Below are 17903 nucleotides of genomic sequence, written 5' to 3' on the forward strand. Positions count from 1 at the left end.
GTATTATCTAGACTACTTTCCACTAGCCAGGGAAGCACTGATAAGGACCAGAAACTCAAGGCCACACTGAATCTCTTCAAGTGTTTTCTAGAAGACAAAGGCCAAATCTGACGATTCCATATAAATACATTAAATATTCTAATTTTAATTATCTTCCACTTAATTCTTTGTGATTTATTTTCTAAAAAATAGGAAGTTTACATAGCATATTACCTGACATTTCCTGTGGAAATGCAAGCAAGCATTAGGTAGGGCAACAGGAGAAAGACACAATCTTATGTAAGTCCAGCCGAAGGAACCAGTGAATTCGTTGGTGACTTACCAAAGCAAAGGTTACTTAAAGGCACTCCATCACAGAAAAGAACCTAAAGCATTGTTGACAACTCATAAAAGCCAAATTCTTGGAAATCCTATGTGATTTGCAGGTAGCTGATCAGATCTGGGACTCTTCCTCTCCACAGACTGTCTACTGCTTTCATGGCCTTGGGAAGAGGCTTTTCACTCTTGCCTGACTTCTGCTCACTTCATCAGTTTCCTAAGCCTTCCAAGTTTCGTGGTTTCCTCAAATTTCAACAGACCTCACCTCTCCACTCTCCCTCACCTTACCTCCACTCTCTGCGAAAGACTATTTTAGTCTTCCACAAAGAGCAACATGGCAGGCATGGCTAACGTATTCTTCTATTTTTTATTAATATTTTCAATGACATATTTTTATCATTTTCCCCTCTTCCTCTTCCCCATCCCCACTTCCCTATCCATCCAACTTTATATTCTCTCTCTGTCCCTCTCTCTTTCTCTTTTTCTTTCAAAAAAAGAAAGAAGCCACAAACAAAAAAGCAAGAAAAAAATAACAGGCAATAAAACAATAAAAGAAAACAAAGGAAAATAAAACAAAATGTCTGCAAAATTCCCATTGAGTTCATTTTATGTTGGCCAGCTACTCCTGTGCATGGGGCCAGCCATAGAGTATGGTTGATATACTGAGATTCCACTGAAAACAAATGATTGTCCCTTTGTCAGCCGGTATTGATTGAAGATAGTCTTTTGATTATGGGGTGGGTTACCATGTCCATCCACTTCCATCTCTCAGTGCTGAGAGCCTGTCTGACTTAAACCTGTGCAGGTCTTGAGTGTGTTGCCATAGTTTCTTTGAGTTTGTTTGTGTATCATAGCTGTTAGGCCTACATGATGCTGTTTCTACAAATGTTTTCTTAACATAGTCCCAGAAAAATGTATGCCCCTGACAAGCCAGAATGCTTGATTTGGTCATATTGAATGTTAACTTCTAAGTGAGTGCCTGGATAGTTGGGATTGTTTTAATGTTTAGGAACTGAGAAAACTGATGAATGAAAACATTTCACATTATTCAATTAAATTATTTTCTGATATTTTCAAACTTCAGTGTCAAGACTCAATGACTTCTCTGAGTGACCAATCCTTCATCAGAGAAACATTAATGAAAGCAGCTTAGTCTAGGCATAGTTTTGCTGAGTGTTTATGACAATGAATAATTTAGTACTACTACACTGCTTCTTGAAGTTTGATGAGCTCTACTTTATAAAATTCCAAACAGGATGAAGTAGATCACCTTTCAAGTCATTTCCTATTATATTATGTTTAATAAATCAGATGCCAAAGAATATGTATCTGAAATGAGAACACAATTATCTGATATTAATGTAGGATTTGAAACTTTCATCAAGATTCCTCTGTATCTTTGCACTAATAAATTCTTAATAAATATTTGTGGAGGCAAAGATGCTTTTTAAGGTGTCTTTCTCCCAACCTCTTTTTAAATGTCCTGAACTTGAACTGAAGTTGAGAGTTAGAGAAATCTCTGGTAATTTCACACCTCTTTCTACTGACTGGGACTTTTGACAAAGTGACATCAGTGCTCTAGTTCTGCCATTTTCTATTATTTTTCTTTCCTTTTCTCTGAAATTTCAATATCTTTCATTCCTTTAATTTTTAATATTATTTTAGGGTATTTATGTAAATAAAACAAATTCTACAATATTCAAGGAATTTCAAGTCTGCTTTTGTTCAATAGGTAACTGACCCTTCAATAGATCATGTTTCATTTATTTGAATGTATAAAATAGAATGTATATAATATAATAATTCATAGTATGATTATTCAGTTCTTAAAAAGAAATAGTTTTTATTGGAATATGTTGTATTTTTATTGGAAATAGCTTATTCTCTCATACAATGAATCCTAACCTCAGTTTCCCCTTTTCCACTCCTTCCAGCTATCCCCCACGTAACTTCTTCCACCAAACCCACTCCCCATCTACTTCCACTTCAGAAAAGAACATGCCTCTAAGAAACAGGCTTCCAAGACACAAGAACCAAACAGGAGAAAACTTGATGTAATAAGACAAAGAAAAGCCATCATATCAAAGCTGGATAAGGCAAACCAATAGGATGAAAAGGGTCCCAAGAACAGATAAAAAAAAGTCAAAGGTACACCTGATCCCACAGTTAGGAGTCCCACAAAAAATACCAAGCGTAGAGGACCCGGTTCTGACACAATCGGGCAAGGCACCAAGCTTGCTGTTTCAGTCTCTGTGAGCCCATCTGAACCCTGCATAGTTGATTCAATTGGCTATGTTCTCCAGGTGTCTTCTATTCCCTATAAAGCCTAAAATCTCTCCTTTCTCTCTTTCACAGGTTTCTCCAAAGAGGCAGCCTACAGTATGGAAACAGAATTTTACCAACTCCATATCCAATAGAAGTCTAATGTCCCAACTCAAGAAATTAAAAATAACAATCAAATTAAAAATTGAGGTCTAGATATAAACAGAGAATTCTCAATAGAGGGGTTTCAAATGTCTGAGAAACACTTAAATGTTCAACATCTTTTGTCATGAGGGAAATGCAAATCAAAACTACTTTGAGATTTCATCTTACACTTTAGAGTGGCTAAAATCAATAACACAAGTGACAACTCTTGCTGGCTAATATGTGGAGCAAGGGGGACACTCCTCTATTACTGGTAGGAATGTAACCTTGTGAAGCCTCTTTGGAAATCAATATGGTGGCTCCTCAGAAAATTGAGAATTAACCTACCTCAAGATCTAGCTGCACTTCCTGTGGGCATATACTCAAAAGATGCTCCATCCTACAACAAGGACATTTGCTCAACTATGCTCATTGCAGCTTTATTAATAATATCCAGAAACTGAAAAAAAACTAGCTGTCCCTCAACTGAAGAATGGATAAAGAAATATGGTACATATACACAATGTAGTGTTGCTCTGCTATTTAAAAGTATAGCATCATGAGATTTACAGGCAAATGGATGCAACTAGAAAACAAAATCTTTCTGTGTGAGGTAACCCAGGCCCAGAAAGGCAAATATAGTATGTAATCACTTATAAGTGGATATTAGCTGTTAAGTAAATGACAATTAAGCTACAATCCACAAACCCAGAGAGGTTAGGTAAAGAACAGGGTTCAAAGGAGGACACATTGACCTCTCTAGGAAAAGAAAGTAGAATAAATTGTTTTCAAATTTCTTCTTGGTTTGAGAGTGTGATAGATAAAAAATATTATTAGAAAGATTATTGTGTACAGTTTTCCCCAAAGTTGTAATATTTATCTTTAATATGTGGCTTAAGATATTCCCTCCATTTCAATTCAGACTCTAAGCATCATGCTGAAATAACATTATCAGTTTCTTCTCTCTCTTTTAATGTTTTTTTTTCTTTTTTTTCTTTATTTTTTAAATTTATTTATTTATTAAGGATTTCTGCCTCGTCCCCACAACCGCTTCCCATTTCCCTCCCCCTCCCCCGATCAAGTCCCCCTCCCTCATCTGCTCGAAGAGCAATCAGGGTTCCCTGACCTGTGGGAAGCCCAAGGACTGCCCACCTCTATCCAGGTCTCGTAAGGTGAGCATTCAAACTGCCTAGGCTCCCACAAAGCCAGTACGTGCAGTAGGATCAAAAACCCACTGCAATTGTTCTTGAATTCTCAGTATTCCTCATTGTCCGCTATGTTCAGCTAGTCCGTTTTTCGACCCACACGGGAGCACCGGACAGAAATCTCATGGTCCAAATCAGGAGCAGAAGGAGACGGAGCACGAGCAAGGAACTCAGGACCACGAGGGGTGCACCCACACACTAAGACAATGGGGATGTTCTATTGGGATCTCACCAAGGCCAGCTGGCCTAGGTCTCTCTTTTAATGTTATATCCAAACAGGAAACTATACAATTCAGTAAATGACTGGCTAGTTTTCATCAATGATTAGAAAACAATACATTCTGGTTTGGGGGGTCTGTGACCAGTTTATGTATTAAAGGGTGTCATTATACCTAAGGGGACAATTATATGCTAAATATGGAATGACTAGCCTCAACGTAGAGCTTTCACTTTTGGTAATATAATAAAAAGGAAAAATAAGAGGACATTCAAGAATGAAAACTTAATAAAAACAGCTGTTTATTATTTATTCTCTTTCATCCATTTGCTATTGTCTTAAGCACACTCACCCCAGTCAAAGCTCTTTCCTCACATGCCCTGAGTCAACATATCCACTGTGCTATGTAAGCTGAGCTTCACGCTTTTTGTTGCTGAATTTGTCAGTAAAGTTCATTGAGATGTGATCTTTTAAAAGTCCTACAGTTGGGCAGTGGTGGCACATGCCTTTAACTGCAGCACTCAGGAAGCAAAGGCAGGTGGATCTCTGTGAGTTTGAAGCTAGCCTGGTCAAAAGAGCAAGTTATAGAACAACCAGGACTGTTAGACAAAGAAACCCTGTCTCAAAAAACAAAGCAAAATGATATTTTTATATCAGAGTTTATCAGAGTTCAGAAGGCTGCACATGATTCCATTTCTAAGATATGATCATTTGTGGATACATTTCTGGTCCAGGAAGTAGACTATGAAGGACAATAATTCCATCAGGTTCTTTCTTCAAATAACAACAATGGCCCAAAACATTAAAAGTGTAAAGTGTCTTTGTTGACTTCCAAATTGTGCTATCCTCTAATAAAGGAAAAATAAATGGGATTTGTTATCCTCCAAACATGAATTAATAAACAAGTTAATGGTCCTGACTTTTTCCAGGAACAATGGTAGGTTCTCCAGTAGAGCATTTATCAATGACTAAGTTGTCATAAATCTTCACCACCTCTGAGACTATTATGTGATCAGTGTAGTGAAAAACGTGAACATCTTCACAGGATATTTCTGTAAATGAAGACAAGAGCACTTTTCTGGCAGAGTGATCATCATTTAATGAGCAATTTAAAAAGCAGAAAATGTATAGGGAAGTATGTGGGAAGTCTGTATTCCAGCTGGTAAAATTTGTATCTCACCAGTAGTGAAAAACATCAAGATGCTAGTAAAAGCACAGGGAGAAATGCCTTCCTTCCACTACCCCTAAAAATTTTTACCTGTAGTGTGCATGCATCTGTTGTCAGAAATGCACTAAGATGGACAGAAGATACATCTGAAGAAGTCTTCCCATGGACCCCTTGACAAAATAATCTGCTGCATCTTACCATCTGAGTGGCCTGAATAGAAATAAAGATGATAATTTGAAGTTAGCATAAAGAGGTAAGGAAGTCATTTATAATATTTATAACATTAACGATGAAATACTGGCCTTTCCCACCACTGAAACTGTTCATGAAAATATCAAAAAGCAAGTAAAGGGAATTCTTTAAACAAGCTACACAGTGGGGACTAACAGGCTAGAAATTTAGCAAATCATAGGCCTTTGCTTACTTGTATCTGAATTGCACCATATATAAAATGCCAATAGCAGCCATACCAAAAGAAAGGGTCTGGATATCTCAGAGCTAAGATCGGTTACTATTTTTCTTCTTTAGTATTAATCAATCCAGGAAAGTTGGATTATTTTTCAACTTGTGTTAATGATTTTCATCATACATATGACCAAATGACATATACAAGTTTCACTAAAAACAAAAATCTAAGCTAAACTTGAGAAAGTACGACATCATAATCCAAGTATGACATAAAAGAAAACAAGGAATCATATATGAAAATATTCATTAATATCTAAGAAATAACGAGGTAGAACTAGAGATGGGACTCAGGAAGTAAAGGCATTTGCCATAAGCAAGCCTGAAACCTGAGTTTAAGAGCCAAAACCTTGTAAAAGTAGAAGCAGACAAGAGACATCATAGATATGCCCTCTGACCCACACAGATACACATACCCCCACCCCACAAAGTAGTAACTTAAAAAAGAAATAGCAAACACAAATAGTTTTTACCCACTGTGATTTCTGTTTCCCTTTTCTTCCCTTTGCTGTAGTTTTATTATTGACTTTCCTCCTAGGGCAAGTGTGTGTGTGTGTGTGTGTGTGTGTGTGTGTGTGTGTGTGTGTTCCTTTTCTTCCCTAGGGTAGTAGTAGCAAATACAGATTTAACTTTGTGTTATACAGTGCTGGGAAGTCAAAACTCAATTTTCATCAGCTTATAAGAAACTTTATAGACCACAACCTGAGATAAAATGAGAAAATAACACGGTGAAGCTTAAGAATTATTTGTTCAAATGTAGAATGGTACTTAAAGCTGTTCTCATATTTAGATACTAGTAATTGTCACAATTTGTCTTTCTGTCCTAATTTTCTTTGAATTCATGGTTGAAAAGCCTCAATTACCCAATGAAATCATTTGGAAATTATTTATTGAAAAGAATAAATTTCCACAAACACTGTAGTCTTCCTTTTTATATTGTCAGAGGAAATCTGTTTTCCACCAAGCTTTAATGTACATCAGTGAATAGCCTTGGAGTCAGTTCTTTGCCCTTTGGGCAATTTTTCATAGCAGAGGGCATTGCTGTTTGAATTTAAAAGATGTTGTGCTTGAGGCCACCAATAATAAGCAAGTCTTACAAGACATTCATTACTTTTTTATCAGCTGATTATAATCATAAGCACTCAAGGCTAGTTCTCACAACCTTCCTGTAAATTATAAATAGCATATTTAAGTTTCTCTTTGTAAAACAAACAATATTTTTGCTGTGTGATGAAGAGAAGTGAATACAGTTAAGAAACATGATCTGTTTACCAAAGGCTCTGACATGGGAAGGAAGTGAAATGCTTGGAAAACGGGAATTGGCATGACAACACATTATGCAAAAGAAAAAAAAACATTATGTACATTGACAATGCATTTCCTAATACAGAATTAACCAATTACTCCTCTGTCAAAATAAAGTTTCCACCTGGATTCCCAAGTACTCAGTCCTGAAACCTTCCCATATTATCTGGGCAAACAAGCAATGGATAGATAGGCTGCAGCAAGGAGGGAAAATAATTCACAGATTCAAAGCACTCTCCATATTCTCCTTAGGTCCAAACAAAAGAACCACTTTTAAGTCTATAACTAACTATACATCAACCACAGTAGATCTTATTCCTCCATTTGATTTTTGGATAGACCGTGTTTACCACCAGATAGCTCGTTAACATAGTAAAACAAGCCAATGGTGAATAAATGATCCACCAGAAATAGTTTGACCTGGATTTAGGTGATTTTCCTAAATCCTGATGTTAGGTCCCTTGGATACATAAAATGCAGTCAGGAAAATGATAATGCATCGAATTTCAGGAATATATGCTACTAATTACTAATGTGCATCTAATTATAAGTGTGCCCCTGCTCTTCTGACTTTTATTTATACACATGTACAAAATATATCAATGAAAAACACTTTTAAATATATATATATATATATACTTATAAATGAGAATTATTTCATTATTAAATGCTGTAATTAAGCCACTGAGTAAAAGGAAAACACACAGAAAGCCACTTATATGTTTCACAAATTACAAAGCAGCACATTCCCATTGTTGACACAGCAATCTATATTATTTATGATTCATGAAGACATTGAGAATAGAGAAAATATTCTTTGTCTTAATTAAACTTCAAGTTAACCTTTGAATTTTATTTGTCAGTCTCTCAGCATTGAAGGAAATGGTGAAGTCAACTTATAAAGAAATATTCTCTCCACGATATTCACAAGAATAGCCAGTACTTTCATTTCACTTGTACTGGAGCAACACTATTCAGACCAGGTCCCAAGGTCATGAGCAAATGACTAACTCACTTTCCCCACAAATCACCACATGTTCAATAATTATACAAAAATCAGTACTATCTTTGCAAAGTACACCGTTAAAACATTGGTACAAGAGGCAAATTAACCTGTTCAGTTTGTTGTTATTGTTATTATTGTTCTTGTTTTATTTTTTAATATGTTTTGTTTTTACGATGACAATATAAAATTACATCATTGCTCTGCTGTGGGAAAATGCTCTTGTCCACTGTAAAGATTTGTCACTCATATTGGTTTAATAAAGTGCTGATTGGCCAGGCAGGACGTATAAGCAGGGCAGCCAGACTAAGAGAATTCTGGGAAAAGGAAGGCAGAGAGACATATAAGCCAGATGCAGAGGTAGCAAGATGAGAAAGCCTCACTGACAAAAAGGTACATAGCTAAACAGAGACAAGAATTATGGTTGAATTTGAGTTGTAAGAGCTAGTTAATAATAAAGCCTGAGCTAATAGCCAAAGCAGTTTAATTAATATAAGTTTCTGTGCATTTCTTTGGGACTGAATGGTTGTGAGACCAGGTGAGACAGAAAGTTCCTCCTACATTGTTTCATTTCCTTACTTTACTCCCAAACCTCTCATGTACCTCCCTGTCCCTATTTCAAATTCATATCATCTTTCATTTAATTGTAGGGGTGTGCGTGGGTGTGTGTATTTTCCTAAATAAAGCCAGCTCATTTAATATACTGTCACTTGTTAACTTGATTGTTTGCTTTTTGGATGACAGTGAATAAATGACAACCTATTGAAGTCTCAATTCATTGTGTACGAAGAAAGGATGGCAAAAATGCCTATATCTAAAACTACCTAAGATTTGTGAGACAATAGCTTTTTACTAATCAAGTAAGTATTAGGAGCACCACAGAGCTCTTACAAGGTCCCTGGTAAACAACATATACAAACTGTGTGAATATAAACAAACACTTTTCTCTTTTGGACCAGAAAAAATCCAGATATTCTAAACAATGTCTTTGAAAACTCATCCCATTGTGCATAGCATTCCTGGATACATTTATTAATATTAGAGGTAAAAATCTGTTTTAGAATTTGTAGGTGGAGGCAACCTACAAATTTTTACAAAAGATAAATCCATTTTAGTAAAATATAGGAATATAAACTGAAGAACATTTTATGTCTAGAGACTAATTACTGACAAAGTTTTCACTTTTCTTTCCTGTAAATTGATAGGTAGCAATGTGTTGGAGCAGTAGTTCTCAACCTTGCTAATGCTGTGGCCATTTAATACAGTTCCTCATGTTGTAGTGACCCCCAACCATAAAATTACTTTTGCTGCTCCTTCGTAACTGTTATTTTGCTACTCTTATGTATTGTAATACAAATATCTCATATGCAGAGTATCTGCTACGTGATCCAACCAATGTAGTGACACATTGCATGCGTCCACCCAAAATATAAGTTACTATTTTCAATAAAACTTAATATATAGAAACAAATTTGAATCTATCATTTTCATATTCAGGCAATATTTTTTTTTCCAAAAAGATAAAAACAATCTCTATTCTCTAATCACTCATACTTCTTCTGATCTATTTCTTCCAGGATGATATTAAAAGGGTGAACATACATTTCAAAAGGAACTCATATATTCAAACTTTCTAAATTATTTGGGGAGTATTTTTTAATTAATTAATTTATTTTACATACAGACCATAGTTCCCCTCTGTCCTCTCCTTTCGCTCCCTTTCTTTCACCTCCCTCTATCCACTCTCCACCCACTCCTTCATTTCTATTCAAAAAGGGCAGACCTCTGTGGACATCAACAAAACATGGCATATCAAATTGCAGTAAGACTAGCAGTTCCCCTTATTTTAAGACTGGGCAAGGTGACGCATCATGAGGAGTCGGACCCAAAAAGTCAGTAATATAGGCAGAGACAGCTCCTGTTCCCACTATTATGAGTCTCACATGAAGACCAAGCTACACAAGCTCTGTATGTGTGCAGAGGGCCTAGGTCATTTCCATACAGGATCCCTGGCTGTCAGTTCAATATCTGTGAGTTCCTATGAGCCCACATTAGTGGCTCTGTAGATTTTCTTGTCATGTCCTTGAACTCTCTTGCTCCTGGAATCTCTTTTATCTCTTTTCTACAGGATGACCCATGCTTACTTTGACTGTAGGTCTCTGTGCCTGTTTCCATAAGTTTCCAGATGAAGCCTCTCTGATGACTGTTAGGCTAGGCACCAATATGGGGTTCAGAGTGTTGGCCTGGTGCCTGATGAAGAAGGAGATTTCCACCAGAGATCAGGTATTGGTTTTTACTCTTCATTTTTCTTGACCAGTGACACAGTTTCTGATTTTGATATTTTTTTGAGACAAGGTTTCTTTGTAGTTTTTGGAACCTGTGCTGGAACTAGCTCTTTTGGACCAGGCTTGCCTCGAACTCACAGAGATCTGCCTGCCTCTGCCTCCTGAGTGCTGGGATTGAAGGCATGTGCCAACACTACCCAGCTAATTTTGATAGAATTTTTTTAAAAAAAAAGCTTTTATAAACCTTCCATTGAGACAATAATGTTTCATATATTTGAGACTGATATAAACTTGTTCTTGTTTTACACTGCATAAAAACCTCTCCTTTCTTACGTGTATTTAAAAGTATATACTATCCATCTTTTAGTAGAATACTATTCCTATATTTTACTGAAAAAGTACAATGAATATGGTTTATAAAATTTGTGATATTTCAAAAATTTAGAAGTCCAAAACTTCAGTACAGCCCCCCACACACACACACACTTCCATTTTTTAGACTATGGGATATTTTGCACATTTTCTTACCTCTGAATGGTTATTATCTTTGTGTCAATTTTTTCCCACAAACATGAGTAAACTTCATCCATGAAAACCCAAAATCAACCAGTTACTTCATGTCCACAATCAGCCATTTTCACATAAATATGTGAATTCCTTCCAGGCATGGTGAAATATGCCTTCAATCCCAACACTAGAGAGGAAAAGCCAATTAGACTTCTGTGAGTTCGAGACCAGTCTGATCTACAAATGTGAGTTCTAGGACAGTCAGGTCTGTTACACAGAGGAACTCTGTCTCAACAAACCAGAAAATGTGTGTGTGTGTGTGTGTGTGTGTGTGTGTGTGTGTGAGAGAGAGAGAGAGAGAGAGAGAGAGAGAGAGAGAGAGAGAACAGAGAAACAGAGAAACAGAAACAGAGAAACAGAGAAACAAAGAGAATTCAGTGGGCCCTACAGCAGATCAGACCATTCTCAATAGCTGAAAAGTGAGTGACTCCAAACCCCTTTGCAGAAGGCACTCCAGAGCAAGCAGCTTAAACTTTTTCACTACTTACTTGTCAAATTTATTAGGATGACACAATTAATTGACTAATTTATTCTGTGAGTAAGTTGTATAGTTAATGATATTAAATATTAAATTAATCTTTCCCTGTTTTCCTGAAAATTGATTCACATTGTGGTAGGATTTGGAGCAAGGACTTGAAGGGATGAGTAAGTCTTTTGAGGGATTGATACCTTTCTTTTGAGTGAGTTCTTGCAGTCACAAGACTGGATAAGTTATTATAAGAGTTGGTAATTGTGGAGCCATGTCACTCCTTGTATAATCTCTTTCATGTATTAACCCCTTGACTTCTTTCTACTGTGTAACTTTATAGTACAGCAGAAAGACTTCACCAGGAGTCTGGAAGAAGACAGTCCTCATGCTCTGAAAACTTCTCAAAGACCAGACCTGTACATACATCTCTTTATAAATCTCCGAGATCTAATATTCTGTTTTAGCAATAGAAAGTGAACCAAGGCCAAACTGTACTAATTTGCACATATCTTAGATTTATTGTCACTTAGACATTAAAAATAAAGTAGATATTGATACTATGTTTGGTTTCTCATTATGCAATAGCAATGTGAACCTACTTCATGGATTTAATGAAATGTCAACTCTGCAGTTGCCAGACTCTACACCAAAGACTATAATTAGAAAGATTAAAAACTCTACACAGAAGGGGAGAATAATCTGAACCAAGAAATGGAAAAATACTAGATGTGAAGAATGTAATTATACATGTCAACTTTGGTCTTTAAGAAAGACCTGAATAAGTAATTTTATTACATAATTTCAGTATTTGAATTATTAAAAATTGAAAAATTAACAAAGATAAAGAACCCAGTGGATAAAGGAACTCTTTATTTATATTTCTGTTCTCTGTGGTTCTGTGAATAAATTAGATTTTATCTTATATTTATACTTTCTGGGAGTGCATTAACATGAGAAATAGAGAAAGAAGAAGAAGGGCAATAACAGAAGACTGGCAAATGGAAAGAGTGTCCTCTCTCTCTCTCTCTCTCTCTCTCTCTCTCTCTCTCTCTCTCTCAAGCACACACACACACACACACACACACACACACACACACCTATCAAAACTTGATGCTGATGGCCACTTAGGACTATTCAAATATTTATTTCTGCTGGACCTTTGGAGAAGATGCAAGTTTCAAGAGTAGATGACCTCTTCAGAAGTTTCATAATTATAGTTTGCACAAACATCTTGGCAAACAATAGCTGGGGAGCTATATCCATTAGTCTTTCATTTATATACTAACTATGACAGCTTCATTTCAATAGCAGAATTGACTATGCATGACTGAGTCCTCATAGTTCACAAAGCCTAAAATATTTGCTCTCTAGTTCTACAAAGAAAAAGTTGTGGGTTCCCATGTAAAGCCTTCTTCCTTCCTTCCTTCTTTCCTTCCTTCCTTCCTTCCTTCCTTCCTCCTTCCCTCCTTCCTTCCTTCCTTCCTTCCTTCCTTCCTTCCTATTGTCTAAACCATATAACCTGCATGAGCAGAAATGTTTCCAGAAAAGTGAAATCTTGGTCTCTCTTCACTCTACTGATCGAGAATCTATTGTAACAATATCCATCCGCAAATGATTTATGGTAGATACATGTTTGAGAATTACCTGCCATGCTGGCTGTTGTAGCCTATGACTGCAATCCTAGCACTTGAAATTACAAGTACAGACATGAGCCCGAGAGCAGTATTACACTGGAAATAACATGGCTATGTAGTGACAATCTGCCTCAAACACACACATACACATACATACACACCATATACACATATGACCCACAATACATACATAAACATATGTATACAAATGCAGAGAAAGATATTTATTACTCTCAAATATTTTTTGTTGTTATTTACCAATACATAAAGCATGGAGTCTTGGGGGATGTGTCATTCATTATTTTCTGACATATAATTTTTAATATTTATTTTCTATTTTAGAATTCCATACCAGTACTGTATTTATACAATTACCACACTACCATCACACTCCTTCAAATTCCTCTGTGTCTGCCTCACACCCTTTCAAATTCATGACCTCCTTGTAATATTATTTACAATACATATTACCTTAGACGATATATCATAAGTAGATAGGAAGATAGATAGATAGATAGATAGATAGATAGATAGATAGATAGATTATGGACAGACAGATTACAGACAGACAGACAGATATATCTAAGCAGGCAGATATATATCACTTGCTGACTCCATTTGGTGTTGTTTGTGTGTTTGGTGTTATGTGAATTTAGGCTGACTGCTGGGATTGGATAATCTCTCAGGGAGCTCATCCCTGGATAAATCTATTTCCTTCTTTTCAGCATCCATGAATTGCCTGTATTGCTGGTGTATAATTTTGAGAATGAGGCCATATTATTTCCCCATGAATTGTAACTCTTGGTCTCCACAAAGGTACATGTTATAATCTGTAACCAAGCTTCTGTTGTAGATATTGTTTCGAGAGGTCAAAATGAAGAGAGAAATACTTATGTGAAGAGAATATTCGACTTCTCACAGTTTCCCATTTCTGCGAGTCACAGAATGTGTCCTTGAAGTACTCAGCAGGCTGTGAATGTGCCGCAGCCAGCATGCACTTCACTGCCAGAAAGCACCGGATTTAAATGCTGCTAGACGACAGTGATGTATTTCTAAAAACTGTTTGCAGTTTTGTAGTTTCATCAGTCTAGAATTTTATCTGTGTGCTTCATTCTCTTAATGAGACATAAAGACAGAACTTGCTTCTCAACATCCTGGGAATATGTTTTAAAGGGTAACACCAAAATAAACTTTCCTTGGCTGATGGAAATGTAGCTTGTTTTAATAGATATTTTATATTTAGTATTTTATTATTAAGCCTAGTTCGCTATAAATGCACATCTCAATGGCATGAATGCATGGCATGAATGATGGGAGAAGCAATTTGCATTTATATAGCACCCTTCAAAAGCTTGGGATAGCAAAGTAAAGCTTAAATGCTCCTGTAACTTTGCAATTAAGAATTCACTTCTAATTACTGCTACTTCAATGTTCAGTCTCTTTTTAATCACAGTTTTACACCTGTGGTTAAGTGCTCTGACAGAGCCTTAGCCTTATCGCTAAGGCAGGCAAATTGCATGACTGGATTTTGTACAGAAGGCTGCATTTACTAGGAAAAGCGATCACAGGCATGTGACACCCGTAACAATGCCAAAGACATGCTACATTTGAAAGTGTCATTCTCCTAGATTATGTACTCGTGTACTCATCCTGATCAACACACACACACACATACACACACACACACACACACACACACACACACTTATATCCAGCTATGAAGCCTGCTCAACATTCAATATCAGATACTCTGATTTAACACCAGGAGGTTAAGAGACGACTTCTGAATACCACCTTCTTACTGTATGCTTGTCTGTAGTAAATCTTTAGTGACTGGAGCTACAATTACTTGCATTTGTGAGATTGCTAGTTTTCTTGTATAGCCAAAGGGCATATATATATATATATATATATATATATATATATATATATATATCATAGTGTTAAAAAATAATCATACCATACTGCTACTAGGGGAAAGAGTCATTCCACTGCAACATATGGTTGTGAAGGGCTGCAGACTCAGAAATGGAGCTAAGGAAAGAAATGCAGGACCTAGAAAGGTAGTTGAAACTAAAGAGAAGGCCCTGGTCCTATCTATCTACATAACTGACTATAGTAAAGCTCGAAGTTCCATTTTCAAAAATTGATCAGAGGATTTATTTAAAAATCTATGTTGCCATGGGGACCAGTGATCACCATTAGACAAGGGATCACTCTGGAACTTTGACAGTGCCAGCACACGGAACTGGGAGGACTCAGAAGCAAACAAATCTCAAAAAAAAAAAAATCCAACCAGTTGTGAACAATCAAAAGTTAGCACAGCACTCAAGAGGTGGATGAAGAAGGATCCACCGTCCTGGGTCATCCTAAACTACATGGTGAAATTGAGAATGGACTGGGTTGCATGTTTCCTTGTCACAAAGCAAAAGGATGACTACGACGACAACAACAAAAAGAAAGTAGATATTTTTGAATTCTCAACAAAGCATTATTGTATGAAAAAATATTTTGAAATTGACTCTGAACTCAACTAATGTTGAGTCCTTTCAAGATATAAGTAGGCTGCTTGTCTCGAGGATTCAAAGGGTAACTAATAGCAGTGACTACAATTGCAACAACAATCATGAGTGAGTATTAGGAAAAGTGAGAATGTGTGCTGCTGCCGGGAAGATCTGTGGACTGAGGCCAGTTGATAAGCAGCTATTGAATGTGACCATGGGCATTGATTAGAGCCATGAATAGAAAATATTATTTAGCTTATCTTTGACAAAAGCTTCGGAGAGAAAAATGTAAAGCTCAATAAATTTTTTTTTAAAATGTAATACTGCAAAAAAGAAAAAAAAAAGTTTTGGAGAGACCAGAAAATTTCAATCCAGCATGAAATATCAGTGGAATTTTTTTCCAGTAATAATATTGAAGCAGAAGCAGTGACTATTAGAGAATAGGGATTTTCAAATACCATATTCATACCCATAAAAATATTAAATATCAAAACTATTGCAGTTGCAGGTTGCAATGAAAAGGATAGTCCTCAAAATCAAAACATATTCCCATATATTTCTAAATGTATTATTTAGAAAAGCTAATTAACCTCCCTTAGTCTCAGTGTCTTTATACCTGTACTAGAGAAAAATAGAATATCACTCAAGTTGGATGGGATCACAGAATAATGTTTTTTAGAATTTTATACAATATTTACATAATTTCAAACCCTCTAACACTTCTGTAGCCCCCTCACTTTCACTAAATTCATGACCACTCTTTAAATTACTGCTAAACATACATTTGTATATAGCACACTGTGTCTATTTACTGTTGCCTCTCTGTGGATTTGTTTAGAGCTGACCACTTGGAATTAGGTAAACTGTGAGGGTCTTGTCCCTAAAGGAGACTGACTCTCCTCTCAGAAACCATTAATCACTCTTGTGACATCTCATTCATCAATCCTGCCATGTCAGCTGGTGTTGTCATTGTGCTCGTCATGGTAGGCAATCATATTTCTGAGGTTTTCTTGGTATAGCTTTCCTGCCATATATAAAAGACGCTATTTCAAAACGGATATCCCGGTTCTATAATTTTATAAGTATGTTCGCCCTCTTCCATGACTTTCTCAAGTCCTAACTGTAGGGGATGTTTTGTTGATGTGTCAAATGAGGGTGGACATCCCACTGTCAGTTTTCTCGACATTTTGACCAGTTGTCTGTCTGTAAGTTGCTCAAAGAAGCTTCTTTGATGATGGTTGAGAGTTACATATATTTGTGGACATAATGATAAGTATTTGGAATGCAGTTAAAGCTTATTATATTGTTTTAGAAAACTGATGATACTAGGGTCTCCTTAACAGTTCATAACCCCCATCAGCCGTGAATAGTTAGACAGGTTTACATTACCAGGCATGAACTTTCTCCTATTTAGTGGGCCTTAAGTCCAATTAGAGAGTTGTTGGTTGTTCCTAAGATATAAACGTCACTCCTGTATCTTTGGGGATATTTAGCATGGTAATCATTGCAGTTTGCAAGTTTTCCTGGTGGATTTGATTGTCGATTGCTCCCCACCCCCCGACATTATACATAGCATCTTCCAGTACTTAGAACTAGTTCTCAGGAAGAAGGTTTTCAGGTCAGTTCTAGTTTGAATCCTCTCTGTTTTGCATCTGAAGTATGTAGTTACCTTCAGCAATCTTACTTTCAAGTTCTAGGAGGCACTTAGTGTAATGGCAATTCTTTGAAAGGTCTCTTGGATTCCCTTGACTAACAAACAGTTTGAAGAAAGGTTTTTCTGGATCAGGGTTTTTGATAGATAGTCTATGGCTCTTAGATGGAGCATTACCTATACAATACATTTAGAATTTTGATACAAAGAGGCATTCAGTAGACACTAGCTGTTTTTTTTCATTTTTAATTTTGCTCTCTTTTAAGAAAAGTTATAGACTATCTATCTATGATGAGTGAAGCTAAAAATGGGTATCTCTCTGGGCCATTGGAAGTGTCTGTTTCTAGTTACAGGAGCAAAAGGAGACCATGCTCCTGTTTGAGATCACTAAATAAAATACCTATCCCCATGTTTAAGAGTGGTTCTTATGCCTCTTGTACTTATATAAAACATATCTTTACAATAATCTTTTTTTTCTTTTTTTTATTGATACTTATTTTTTTTTTTTTGCTGCAATCACACGAGGTTTATTGACAGGACAGGAACCAGTGCACTGGGGCCAAAACTCATTTCCCACGCAGGGGTAAGGAGTTTGACCCCGAGTAGCTGGGAGAAGGAGTATTTAAGGGAAGAAACCATCCAAAAGGGGTAGGGAGGGTGTCATTGGAATATTCCAAAAATATCAGTGATCATTGAAAAATTCTGA

The sequence above is a fragment of the Microtus oregoni genome, unplaced genomic scaffold (assembly GCF_018167655.1).
Source record: "Microtus oregoni isolate MIOR12 unplaced genomic scaffold, Mior012 000023F_ref0000262, whole genome shotgun sequence".
NCBI classification, from domain to species: Eukaryota; Metazoa; Chordata; class Mammalia; order Rodentia; family Cricetidae; genus Microtus; species Microtus oregoni.